We start from the raw sequence: 12,437 nt of genomic DNA on the forward strand, positions 1-12,437 counted from the left end.
GTAAAACTGTCAAAGATTTGTTTCTCCATTTTTTTTCTTTTAAAGATTTTTGTTTTGCATTATATATATATATATATATATATATATATATATATATATATATATATATATATATATATATATATATATATATATATATATATATATATATATATATATATATATAAATTGAAATTTAAAGGTTGTAAAATCTTATTGATGATAGAAATGCTGAAATTGACACAAATGTACTAAAAAGGTTTTATATATATTTACAATAACCAGGTATGTTGTGGCAGTTTGTGCAATAAAACCTTTTTAGTACATTTGTGTCAATTTCAGCATTTCTATCATCAATAAGATTTTACAACCTTTACATTTCAATTTGGAAGAATTGCATGCAATAAACTGATAGCTATTAAGCAAAGAGAACTTTTCCAACTTTTTCCAGGAACATTAAAATTCATTGTCATGGGATATCAGCAGAAAGGGGGGAAACTATACCCCCCAGTGGCTGATACAATAAATCTGGAGGCAGAAATCATTCCACGAAAAATAGTGCAAACTCACTGACCTCTTCGTGTACACTGCAGGTTACTGAAGAGATGATTAACCTTGACTTCTGATAAATTAAGTTTTCAGTTTTATACAAAAATATTATTATTATTATTATTATTATTATTATTATTATTATTATAAACCAAACTTGTATGATATATACATTTCACTGCACTCCATTATGCACAGATTTTTTTGTTATCAAGATGACAAAAGGTTTTAAGTCACATTTTTAGGCTGTTCTGCACAAGAGGTCTAAGATGTAAAAAAGATTGGCACAACTAATCTAATAAAAAGGAGGGCTTCACGCGTTACAGAAGCTGAACATTACAGCACAAAGCTTCAGTTTTCAGAAATGTTAAACAACTGGCAACAATGTCAATTGATGCAAAATACTATTTTTTTTTTTGTTTCATTTCTTTCACTATTTTGAACTGAAAATAACTGATTGTGACAACTGACGAGCAAAGAAACATTAAAAGGATTATATAAAAATTATATTATTATTACTTAATTATAATATTATTGATAATATGTATTATTGATGTTCTGGCTAATCCAAGGCCCAAATAAAGGCCTTCTGAAGCGAAAGCAATGCGTTAGTGTAAGAAAAATATCCATATTTAAAACGTCATTGTGTAATATAAAAATATCTAGCTTCAGCCAGACCGCATTCCGTTTTTTTTTTTTCAGTTTTATATAAAAATATGTAGCACAAAAACCCCTGTTCAAATATAGGCCATAATTTGCTATAGTTATACCTCCTTATTAGGACTGAGCATTACGAAGATATATCCACAACTTTCCTGCAAGTGTTAGTGGGCGTCACCATGACACCCGATACTTCCGGTTGACGGTATCTCAGTTCCGGTTTAGCACACATAACAGTTATGCTGCGTTTACACCAGACGCGAGTGACGCGAATAAATAGCGCTATTCGCACGAACATGGACGCATGAACATTTTGACTCCATTCGCTTCATTCACTACACAACAGACGCGAATTTGCGTCATAGGAGGGACTTCTGCCAGGCAGCGGCAGCCGTCAGAAGGACGAGCCGAGTAAAGGCTGCTCTCACTGGGGTTAATGAGCGCTGAGCGCCGCCGAGCGCCTGGGTTTCTCACCTCAGAAACCTAACGTTACTTGCTTCCATAAACCATGCAACATAAACGGACCCCGTTGACATGTTGCTAGCACCCTTCGCACTTCATTCAATCCCTAACGAGCTTCAATAAACTCAAGAATTGTGATGTAGAAGTAATATTTATATTTTAATATTTGTAATTGTTGAATCATGTCAGACATTGTCAGTAGACTTTTTTTTTTTCATCAACATGAGAATAGATGCATGAACTTCAATTAAGTTAAGTGCATTGTAATAAAAATTAACATTTCATTGCTGTAAATTTAATTATTGACTTTATATATTAGTTTAACCTATTTAAAATACTGCTGTAAAACTGTATACTTTTTTGCAAGGGGTATGTTTATTGTTTTCAATAATTTACAGATTTATTGTGTAGCAAGACTGCTCTAACAACCTAACGTTAAATAGAGACCTGCACTCCCGCGGGATCCAGCACAACCGAGTGCGGCGTGGGATCATATTTGATGGTGAATGCCGATGCGGCAATATATTATTGTGTGCGTGTCGCGGGAAAATAAAGTTATTTTGCGGGACTCCCGCAAAGTGGAAATATTTAACAAAATTAACTAGAAACAAATAAACCTTTATTTATAATAAAATAAAATCGATTTACAGGCGCATGGACGGAAGGTAACTTGCGTGGTTCATAGGAACAGCCGAGCCTACCACACAGTGGCAAAATGTCTGCGCCGCATAACTCTGGTGAATCGCTTAGTGCTACAGATATTAGTAAGTTATTGTAAGATAGTCAGATCCATGCGACCATCTGGGGCATGTGATCATTTTGCCTGAAGCGTTGTTGTAAAAGTCTACTCCTGAATCCTCATAATACAACCAAGCGTTTAGCTGATAAACAGTACAGACTAATGTAAACCGGAAGTTCGTTACCGGCGTGTTCTACGTTGCCATAGCGATCATGGGAAAGGTCAGAGTTCGGGAAAGTTGTGGATATTGTGGCAACAACATTAAAGGTCCCATTCTTCTTGTGTTTTCAAAGCTTTGATTATGTTTACAGTGTGTAATATAACATGAGTTCATGTTTCGCGTGTAAAAAAACAGTATTTTTCCCACAATTTACTTATCTGTACACCGCTGTTTCCTCTGTCCTAAAAACGGCCTGATGATTTCCTTGTTCTATGAAGTCCCTCCTTCAGAAACACGTAACGAGTTCTGATTGGGCCAGCGCTTCCCGTGTTGTGATTGGACAGCAGCTTAGCACACTTTGCCCGGAAAGGTCCCGCCTCTTACCATAACGGGGCGATGCAAGCGTTGAATGCACGCTCTTCTCCACGTGGGAGAGCAACGAGACCACGCCCCCTATAATGCGTGTTCTTGTGGGCGGAGGGTTAGTCAACAAACAGTTCTAGTGACGTCATTCCTGAAGGAAGTGCAGGGCTGTAGTCCAAACCGGCCGTTCGCTGTAGGCTTTGAAAGGGAACTTCTGTTAAATAAAATATCTGGCTTGGCATTGAACTTTGAGCTTTATAATTTTACAGCTATTATTTATGCTGTAACAGACACATTGCACACTAACTAAAGTTTGAAAGATGGAATCGCGAAGAACGGGACCTTTAAAGACTTTTACATTGTAATCCTTTTATTTTAAAATATTTAGTCTGCTCCCTGTGTGTGTAATAAGCAGAGGGTGTGTTGTACACCCACCTATAGGTGCATATTACTAACTACCAAAATCTTTAACAATCTAAAGTGCCGTTAAAATTAATTTGCGTAAAAAATTTGAGCCGTTAAATTTAATTTGCTTTAACGCATTAATTCATTAATTCAATAGTTGGAGAAATTGAGATCAGCCATAGATGTAATGGATAGAGCAGCAAGCATTAATAAGGAAAGAAAAGGGTTAACAATAACATTAATCTGTGCAGTTAAAAGTGCAGTTATAGCCTACATAAGCTGCCATATTTTCTGCTTAACTTTTATTAGACTCCAGGTTGAAAGAAAAGTGTGTTTTTTCTAGGGGTGACCCCGAATAGTCGAAGATTCGATGCGTCGATATGCGGAGCCTGATTCGACCACCGATCTCACGGTCGAATCTTCGCGGGTGTTATGAAACGAGGATCATACCATTTTGGCAATATGGGGGTGCTCAATATTTTAAAGACGAATAAATATCTGATGGAGCTCAGTCTCAAAACATATTGATCAAACAAACACAGTGATTTCTCTCTCATCCACCCGTGATTGATTTATTTTTTTATTACTTGGCCCGCCCAATCGGTAAATATAAGCGCGCAATATTTAAGATTCACCAGCCTGCCGATGTGCTTACATTTTGGTATCCCGTCTGGAAAACACATAGCCTAGGGACGTTGGGCTTTGCGAGCCCCGTGAGTCTGATCTCGAATCGCAATGAACCAACAAACAAGGTATTATCCAGCCTGTGACAGCGTGATAAGGTTTGTTCTGTTAGACAAATACACATTATCGATCTGTAACAATGCAATACTTTGCATATCAAAAACATGTTTTACTCACATAAGTGTGTTGCACCATTCCTGTCGGATCCAATATAGAAGGCACAGCATTGTGTTTTAATCTCAATATATCTGCAAATCCAGTGTCAACCAGTGTCTTGTTTACAAACGATTATCTTGCTATCTTCGGCGTGTTGATTGTTCGTTTAGCTCCACGAGTCATGGGCGGGGCTACAGAAGCAGTGTACACATAGAGGCGGCGTTTCACCCTTCTAATACGTCATTGATTTGAGAGCCTCATTTTCTGGGACTGGTGTCTATAAAAGTTTTTCTTTTACTAACAAGGAAGTTTTCAGCTCTGAAACTTATAGGAAACTTAAGGATATTCTTATATTACCATGACCTAAAGGCTCAAGGGAAAGTTGATTTCTCAATTCATCTGCCCTTTAATGTTAATCAAACAGAAGAGGAGAAAAATCACTAACTGCTCTTAACTTTTCTATATTTTATAAGATTTAATTCAAATTTTATTCATAGTGAAGCAGCGTTTTATTGTTGTACATCTGATTATTCATTTTATTTTATTTTATTTTTTGTTTGTTTTTTCATCTTTGTTCTATTGTATTATATATTATATCTTGCGGCTCAACAATTTTACCTCCTACCGACCAATATCCAAGGTAATATCCAGACATGCCTTTTTAGATTTCGGAGGGTTAAAAATCACTTTCTCTGCTACGGTCGACTTGGACTATGCAATTTCTGCCGTCAACTTTCAGCAGTAATGCTGTACCACTCAGACAATGCAACTCCTGTGACCTGTCCCTGATCCCTCAAGCACGCCCACTCGCAAAGCAGACAGCCACTACCGCAGGAGTTTTTTTCCACTTTTTTTTTATTCCAATATTTATTTTCACCTTTGAAATTCGTTTTTTTAAAACTATTCGAATATATGTGACCCTGTCTGTGAAAACCCTCCTAAAGTCATTTTTTTTTTGTGATTCACTGTTTTCTACATAAAATCATCCTACATAATGTAAAGAACATTCTGTTAAAATATAACCTTGATATCTCTAATATTAACTAAGTATGGCTATGTTAAAGATTTGCTGAATTTCGGGCTCAGAAAATCATGTTTTGAGAAATTCCAATGTAAACAAGCTTATTTTTGAAACTGCAACACATTTGATGCATAATTATCCTGAATATGAGCCATATAGCACATTAAAGCTGAGATTCTCCCATTTTCAGTTATACATGACACATTTATGGGAAAATTCTTAAAGGTTTGTAAAACAGGCCTATTTATTATGATGCGTATGTCCAAAAAGCACAAAAACATTCAAACGAATTGGGGGTACAACAGCTTGATTGTAGCAACATTTACCAAGTCAATTAATTGAAATTATTTGTATAACTTTATTAATAAAATTAAATATCCATGGACAAAGTAATTAATATATAAAACAATTAATATATTACATTTCGGTAGAAAATCACTAACTTAAAATATTTCACTGGGCTACTATGTAACATTAAGTACAGTACTTGCGTAAAAATAAAGAGAAGGATAGTTCACCGAAAAATGAAAATTCTGTCATCATTTATTTACCATCATGTACCCTCAACCTGCACTTTTTCTTCAGTATACCCAGTTATATCATTTATTCGGGGTAATTCCACCGAGATTAATATCAGAAAAGCTCTTTAAGCAATCAGCTATTTTCTGTTCCTGCTCGCGTTTAAGTGCTGCCATGTCAAATAGCCTAGATAACTTAATTAATTAATCTTAAACATTAAGTGTCTCCCAACCTTTTTTCAGTCATGGCTTGAAAATGTTCTCAATTTTGTGGCACCCCCTTGCATACGTTACGATAGGGGTGTAACGGTTCGGTTTGTATCAAGGTTTTCGGTTTAGGTTCACAGTTTCAGGTTCACGGTTTCTGTATGGTTCGGTATTTGCTATGTTCATGGAAAAAAGGACTACTGTCAAATAAAAATAAAGAAAAGAACAAATAACTTAAATACAAGCAGCAGCACAAATAATTACTATTGAGCAAAGATAATAAAATAATGATTTTTTCTTTTCTTTTCAGGTAGGTCTAACATTAGTTTTTAGGTAAATAAATTGAATAAAGTTATCAAATGAAAAATTACTGCATAATTAACTGTTTAAATTAAATATTAATCCTTATTAAACTTACAAAAGCTATTCAATCAAGAGCAGTGAGTGATTCCTTATCATCATTGACATTAAACAGACAGCAGTAAAGGCTACTGCCCCTTTAAGACCCAGGGGTATCGCTTTCTCGACTGTATGTTAACTTAAGGCATATTCAGGCTATGTCTGCTTGGATACTCATCAAGATGGACATGTTGACATCGGCTACTTCTTGTGTGAGTTTGTCCGTTCAAGCGCAAGACTTGAAAGAGAACTCAATAGTTGCGCGCTGTTTACTAAGAGAGACCGTTTGCCCACGTTTTTCTTTTATCATCGCTGTTGTTGTAATGTATAACTGAGGAGCCAGCACATGTATCCATCGACAGAAACATACATAAAGCATTATTTTCAAGTTACAACCTATATTAAAGATGTGACATCAGATGTGAGATGAACCGCGATGCAAAGTGCGTGCTAAAACCTTTTACGCGGCACCGCGTGCACCCGGGTTGGGAAAAACTGCATTAATCTGACGCACCACCATCCACAACATGTATTATATTGACACATAGCAGGCCTAATATGACTAATAACTAAATTAAGATGGTTATTATTGGCACAATGTTGAGCTAGAAAACAAAGAAGAAAATATTAAAATATTGGCGATGAAACGAAAATATCTCGCCAGACATCTGAACCCGGCTTAAGTCGCAATGACCTGTTTGAAGCTCGCGCCGATTGATATTAATGTCTTTCTCTTCCTAATGGTAAAAAAAAATAAGTTCCTGAACTGAATAACATACGAATCAGCTGGTCTTGTTGCGCTGAAAACCCCAAGATGATTAAAATCGACATTTAGCATCCGCATCCGATATTTTTTTTGTGGAAAAGTATAAAGTGTAGTGTCAATAAAATCACTAATTTCAGTATTTATAATGTTATAAATAAAAAAAAAATAGTATTGTATCTCAAACTCCTTGGTATAATTTATCATTTACAGCAATAAACACAAATTACATATTTTCGTCATTTTTATGGCTATGGCACTTTGACGATCAAAATCTCATTATTAAATTTTGCGACTTTAGCCGGGGTTTTTACAGACAGGGTCACATATATTTGAATTTAGAATATTCGTTGACAGCCCTACCCAGTATAGTGATGGGACACTATACTGTAACAAGCACTATCCTTCGGATGAGATGTTAAACCGAGGTCCTGACTCTGTGGTCTTTTTTTTTTTTTCAGGATATCCTTCAATTAATGAGTAGGGGTGTAACCCCGGTATCCTGGCCAAATGTGCCCACTGGCCCCTGTCCATCATAAGCATTACATTAATCAATATTTTGTCAGGTATAAGGTTGAAGTCCACAAATAAATGACAGCACTTGCTTATGTGTACTTGTGAATGGAGTAAGAAGTAACAAATGCCAAATTCATCAATATAATCTCAGGACAGTTCACTTGTATTTATGCTGAGAAATAGCCAAATCAATGCTCTACATTTTAAATGTTTACAAGATATACATTGTATATTTAACTTTAATTTGATAATACATTGTTTTTTGATCCTCCTTAGGACAAGTTAGTTGTGGTATGGTCGACGAGCGAGAGACGTTGGAGGAGCGAGCAAGACTGGGGACGTGATTGCATAAGAGCGTCACCTGCGAGCCACACCGGTCTCGAGTCCTCTCATGAGGGAAATCGGAGGCATATAAGGAAGAGTGAAGAAGGGCTAAGCGATAGTATAATTTAGTGATTATAGTTTGGTAGCGTTAACTTGCAAGTCACCCACTACAATTAACAAGGTGATGATAAGCCTAGGCCGTGCGTGAATGTAGTTAATGTAGATTTACCGCTGTGTTAGGCTCAATGTTATATGGAAGAACTTCGAAGAAGCACGGTAATTTAATAAATAAATTCCGTGTGGTGAACCAATGATAAGTAGCCCACGCACGTCGCTCTGTTTTATGTCGGGATTGCCAAAATATCTCCAAACCACTTAAGTTGAGCGAACTAACTTGTCAACGATATCCGTGTCATTCGAGCTGGTCGTGAGCTCTGAGTTTTCTTCACTATTGCTTATTTTTATCGCTCCACTTCACTCCAAACTTCCAATTCTGTCAGTCACTGACTGTAAACAACACCGCGTGCAGCACCCAGAAGCTCGGTCCGCAATACGCATGCGCAGCATTACGAATAGCATTATATTGAGAATTTATCGAACTGTTGTTATCGTTCTATCGAGGAAAATGATATTGTGATCGTTTTATCGCCCGGCCACAGTGAAGGACGAGAGAGGACCAGGCCTGGACTTTAAATTGTGTTTGTTTTATGTGTGTGAGGGAGGGCAGTCGCCAGTGAGGGGCTGCCCACGTTACTTTTGTTTTGTTTATTATTTGATTAAAGTCGTTTAAATGGTCGCTGGTTCCCGCCTCCTTCCTTCCCATCTAAGAACTTTGTTACATTATTCAACAGTAATTGCAAAAATGGATCAGAAACACAAGTTCTGAGAAATGCAATTTTTTTTATTATTTATTTTTAAATATGTTTTTGCCTATAGTATATGACTATACCGCAACATAAGTCCGAATTTATTCTTAATGTTAAAGAACAAATACATTACAATGTTTTATTGAAGAACACTGAAATGGTATGCAAGTGTGTGTGTGTAAGCTTTAATGGCTTAGTATTTCTCCCAATGTCGTAGAGAGCACAGCCATAGTTTTTCACCTGGGCTGCTATTGAAATTCATAGCGTCAACACACCAATTGCTCGCATTACACTAGAACTGAGGAGTAGAGAAAAGTCATTAGATAAAGCCAATCAAGGCCACAGCGTCCCTTCCCCTCCCCCTGGGCTCAGAGCTAATATGATCAATAAAAGCTGTGTGTGCTGTTGTACTGCATGACCCTGAAAAACACAACCGTACAGGAGATACACACTTATATAAGCCCAACAAAGCATGTTATCAGCTAACCTCGGGTCCCTTACAACGATCAATACCGCAATAAGATTAGGATGACCAGATGTCTACAACACAGGACAAATTTTGGTGAAAAGGGTTTAAAAAAAGAGGGAAACAGGCCATCTCATCACACTAGTTGTAATGAGGTAAAATGATGCTGTGATGAGCCGTTTATGGACTCCAGAGGCTGTGCTTCATTAGACCTACCTCATTCACAGACTTGCTGAAAATGTGCGATGCTAAAAATCCCCCAACACTGACTTTCACCAAAGCATTGCGTTGTAGCTGGCAAATGCTGTGTTACCATGGCAAATACTAGAGGTAACATGGGCAAATGCAAATAAAAAGTGTACAATTTTCAGCAGTGATCTTTACGGTGCTAAAATTCTGTCAAAGGTTACACATGATGCACCAGACTGCATTGGTTATGAGGAGGTTCTCATGTTGAGGTTAATGAGGTTTGAGAGGTTGTGTGAAATGCTCCTCATAAGGGAGCTTTTTAAATGTCATGGAATCCTCAGAGGACAAATATTGCCTGTAAGACATTTATGAGAAGCAAATTGAGCTGTATGAAATTTCAGGCCATTGAACAGACGGATCCATTCTTGGGAATGTGTTCAGTGGCTAGTCCCCGTAGAAGTCAAAATGGAAGTTGTGCACTAATCAATAATTACTTCAATATAATAGACAGTCTACTTCTTACCTCACTAGTTGGACCCATGTGAATATTGATAATATATGTGAATTATAGATGATTCTTTAACTATAGGAACTTTTCTGTCACCTATATATCATTTTAGGTTTAAGGGGGACCTATGCCCACTTTCAGGGTCTTGATTTTGGTCAACTACAAATAGGTTATCACGTATGAATGTTCATAAAAAAATTTTTTTTCACATATTTTACATTGTTGCAGCACCTCTCTTCCCAGTCTGCCAGTAACGTTATGCTTATTTCCTGTGTCTACCCAATTTCCGAAAAGTGGAGTGCATTTTGATTAGTACGCGGTAGAGTTGGGTACTGTTCACATTTTTATCAGTACCGGTACCTGCAATTCGGTACCGGTATCTTAAGGTACCTTTTTTCGGTAATTTGGTAAACCCTACCTAATGGGGACCCCATGAGGAAAACATCATATAAATCATACTGTGATGTTTTTTTTGAAAATGTAAATAAGCAGAATGTTTCCTGTGATGAGTAGGGTTAGGAGCATAGGCAGTGTAGGGATAGAAAATATGGTTTGTACAGTATAAAATCCATTAAGCCAATAGAATGTCCCCATAAAACATGGAAACACAACGTGTGCGTGTGTGTGGGGGCATGTTTTTGTGACATATGAGGACACAAATGTGTATAATGACAGCGGTAATGGGTATGACACCGGTATTAAAAGGAGAGGGTGAAATATGAGGACATTGGCCATGTCCCCACTTTTCAAAATGCTTATAAATCATACAGGATGGGGTTTTTTTTTAGAAAGTAAAAATGCAGAATGTTTCCTGTGATGGGTAGGTTTAGGGGCAGGGACAGTGTAAGGGAATAGAAAATATGGTTTGTACGGTATAAAAAATATTTATGCCTATGGAATGTCCCCATATGTCACAAAAAAAAAAAAGTGTTCTAAGCTATCGAAATAACTCAAGGCTACAAAGATGCTTACTGATAGAGAGAATATCTCCCTTTGGAGTGGGCTTTTGTAGGTTTGAAGCAAGCGCAATCTCTCGAAGCCAATACGGAAGTAATTAAAATTTGCAGTTCCTCGACTGGCAACTAGAGGCAGGCTCCCAAAGGGGGCAGAATTTCTGAGCCCCATGTTACAATTCCCACCTTTACAACAGAAAAAAAAAAAAAAACATTTACAGCCTGGTACAAATTGTAGTTGTGTCTTTACGGCTAATTTTGCCCTTCATGACGACTGTGAGGGGGTGAATTTTTTGGAACTCATTCGTTTACGTTATATAAAGCCTTAAAGGTCTGCATAATTAAGGGCGTGGTTACTTTGAGTGACAGGTGGATAGCCTTTTATCCGCCGTCTATAGTCATTGCGTCACCTAAGCTCCAACCACATCACGCCTCTTTGCCCATTTTCGGTTATCTGGGCGTGACGCGCAATGACGCTCTTGCAAGATGGCAATAGCCAGCTCATCTCTACTTTACATTTCAGAACGGCTTATCGGAATCCAATGGGTAATGTCACGGACACTACGTCCATATTTGTTCATACTGTATGGTTTGCAGTCATTTGTTATGAAAAAAGCAACAAGAAAGCTGAAAATGTAAAGAGGACCCTTTTAAATAAAAGATTATAATAGCTTAAGACTTTGTGTCTTTACTTTTTTATATACATTCATTATATAGGGAAGGTTAAAAAGTCTGGTTAGGGGGAAAAGTGTTAAACTCAGATTCAGATTTTTTTTTTTTTTTCTTTACTTATGTTTACTTCCTTGAAAAGCTCTTATGTTTAAAAATATTTACAACAGTCATAAATAATTATGTCATTGCCATCACTACGTATTTTAGAGGGGGGTGTTATTTTTTTTGTTATGATGAAATAAGTGTCAAGGGAGCCAGAACACCAGAGTTACAGTTTGAGAATAACCTTCTGTTTAGGTTCACTTATCAATGTTTAATTAATTCAAAATCTAATCAAATTTATTTAATAATTAACACTTACAATTAGGGGTGTGAAGAGACACTTAGCTCCCGAGATGAGAAGATTTTGGCACAGTATTTTAAAAAATCATCTAATCATCTTGCAATGCATGCCATTTCAGTTCTACTTTCTGAGTGTAAATTATCATATGCATTGAAATACAACAAAACTCACAGTAAAAGGTTTTGCCACAAACTAAATTGACTGGCTTCTCTCCTGTATGATTTCACACGAGTCTCTACAGACCTTTTACTTTACATAAATTATGAGCCTTTCAGAATTTCTGATTAATTCTGTGTGAGACCTCCTAATTCAACTCCTCTCCACAAATTCAACAGATATAAAAACAGTATAAATAACAAAAATAAATAACAGTTTTGTTGTTGTTTTTTTTTTTTTTTTTTTTTTTTTTTTTTTAATTGAATGCAAACAATAGGTGCAACCATAATCAAAGTTCTATCTCAATATTCAAAATTAAGACATTTATCAGACACTATCAGGCTAGGACACGAATCCTCCGCCATTGTCCTGTCAATCA

The 12,437-nt window shown here is 36.6% G+C and overlaps 1 protein-coding gene across 3 annotated transcripts in view; it reads right to left on the reverse strand.

Annotated features, from left to right (window-relative positions):
• ulk4 (unc-51 like kinase 4) overlaps positions 1–12,437 on the reverse strand; it is a 283,773-nt gene that overhangs the window by 233,599 nt on the left and 37,737 nt on the right. The gene's annotated exons all lie outside the window — the stretch shown is intronic.

This window comes from Pseudorasbora parva, chromosome 7, assembly GCF_024679245.1.
Source record: "Pseudorasbora parva isolate DD20220531a chromosome 7, ASM2467924v1, whole genome shotgun sequence".
Lineage (NCBI taxonomy): Eukaryota > Metazoa > Chordata > Actinopteri > Cypriniformes > Gobionidae > Pseudorasbora > Pseudorasbora parva.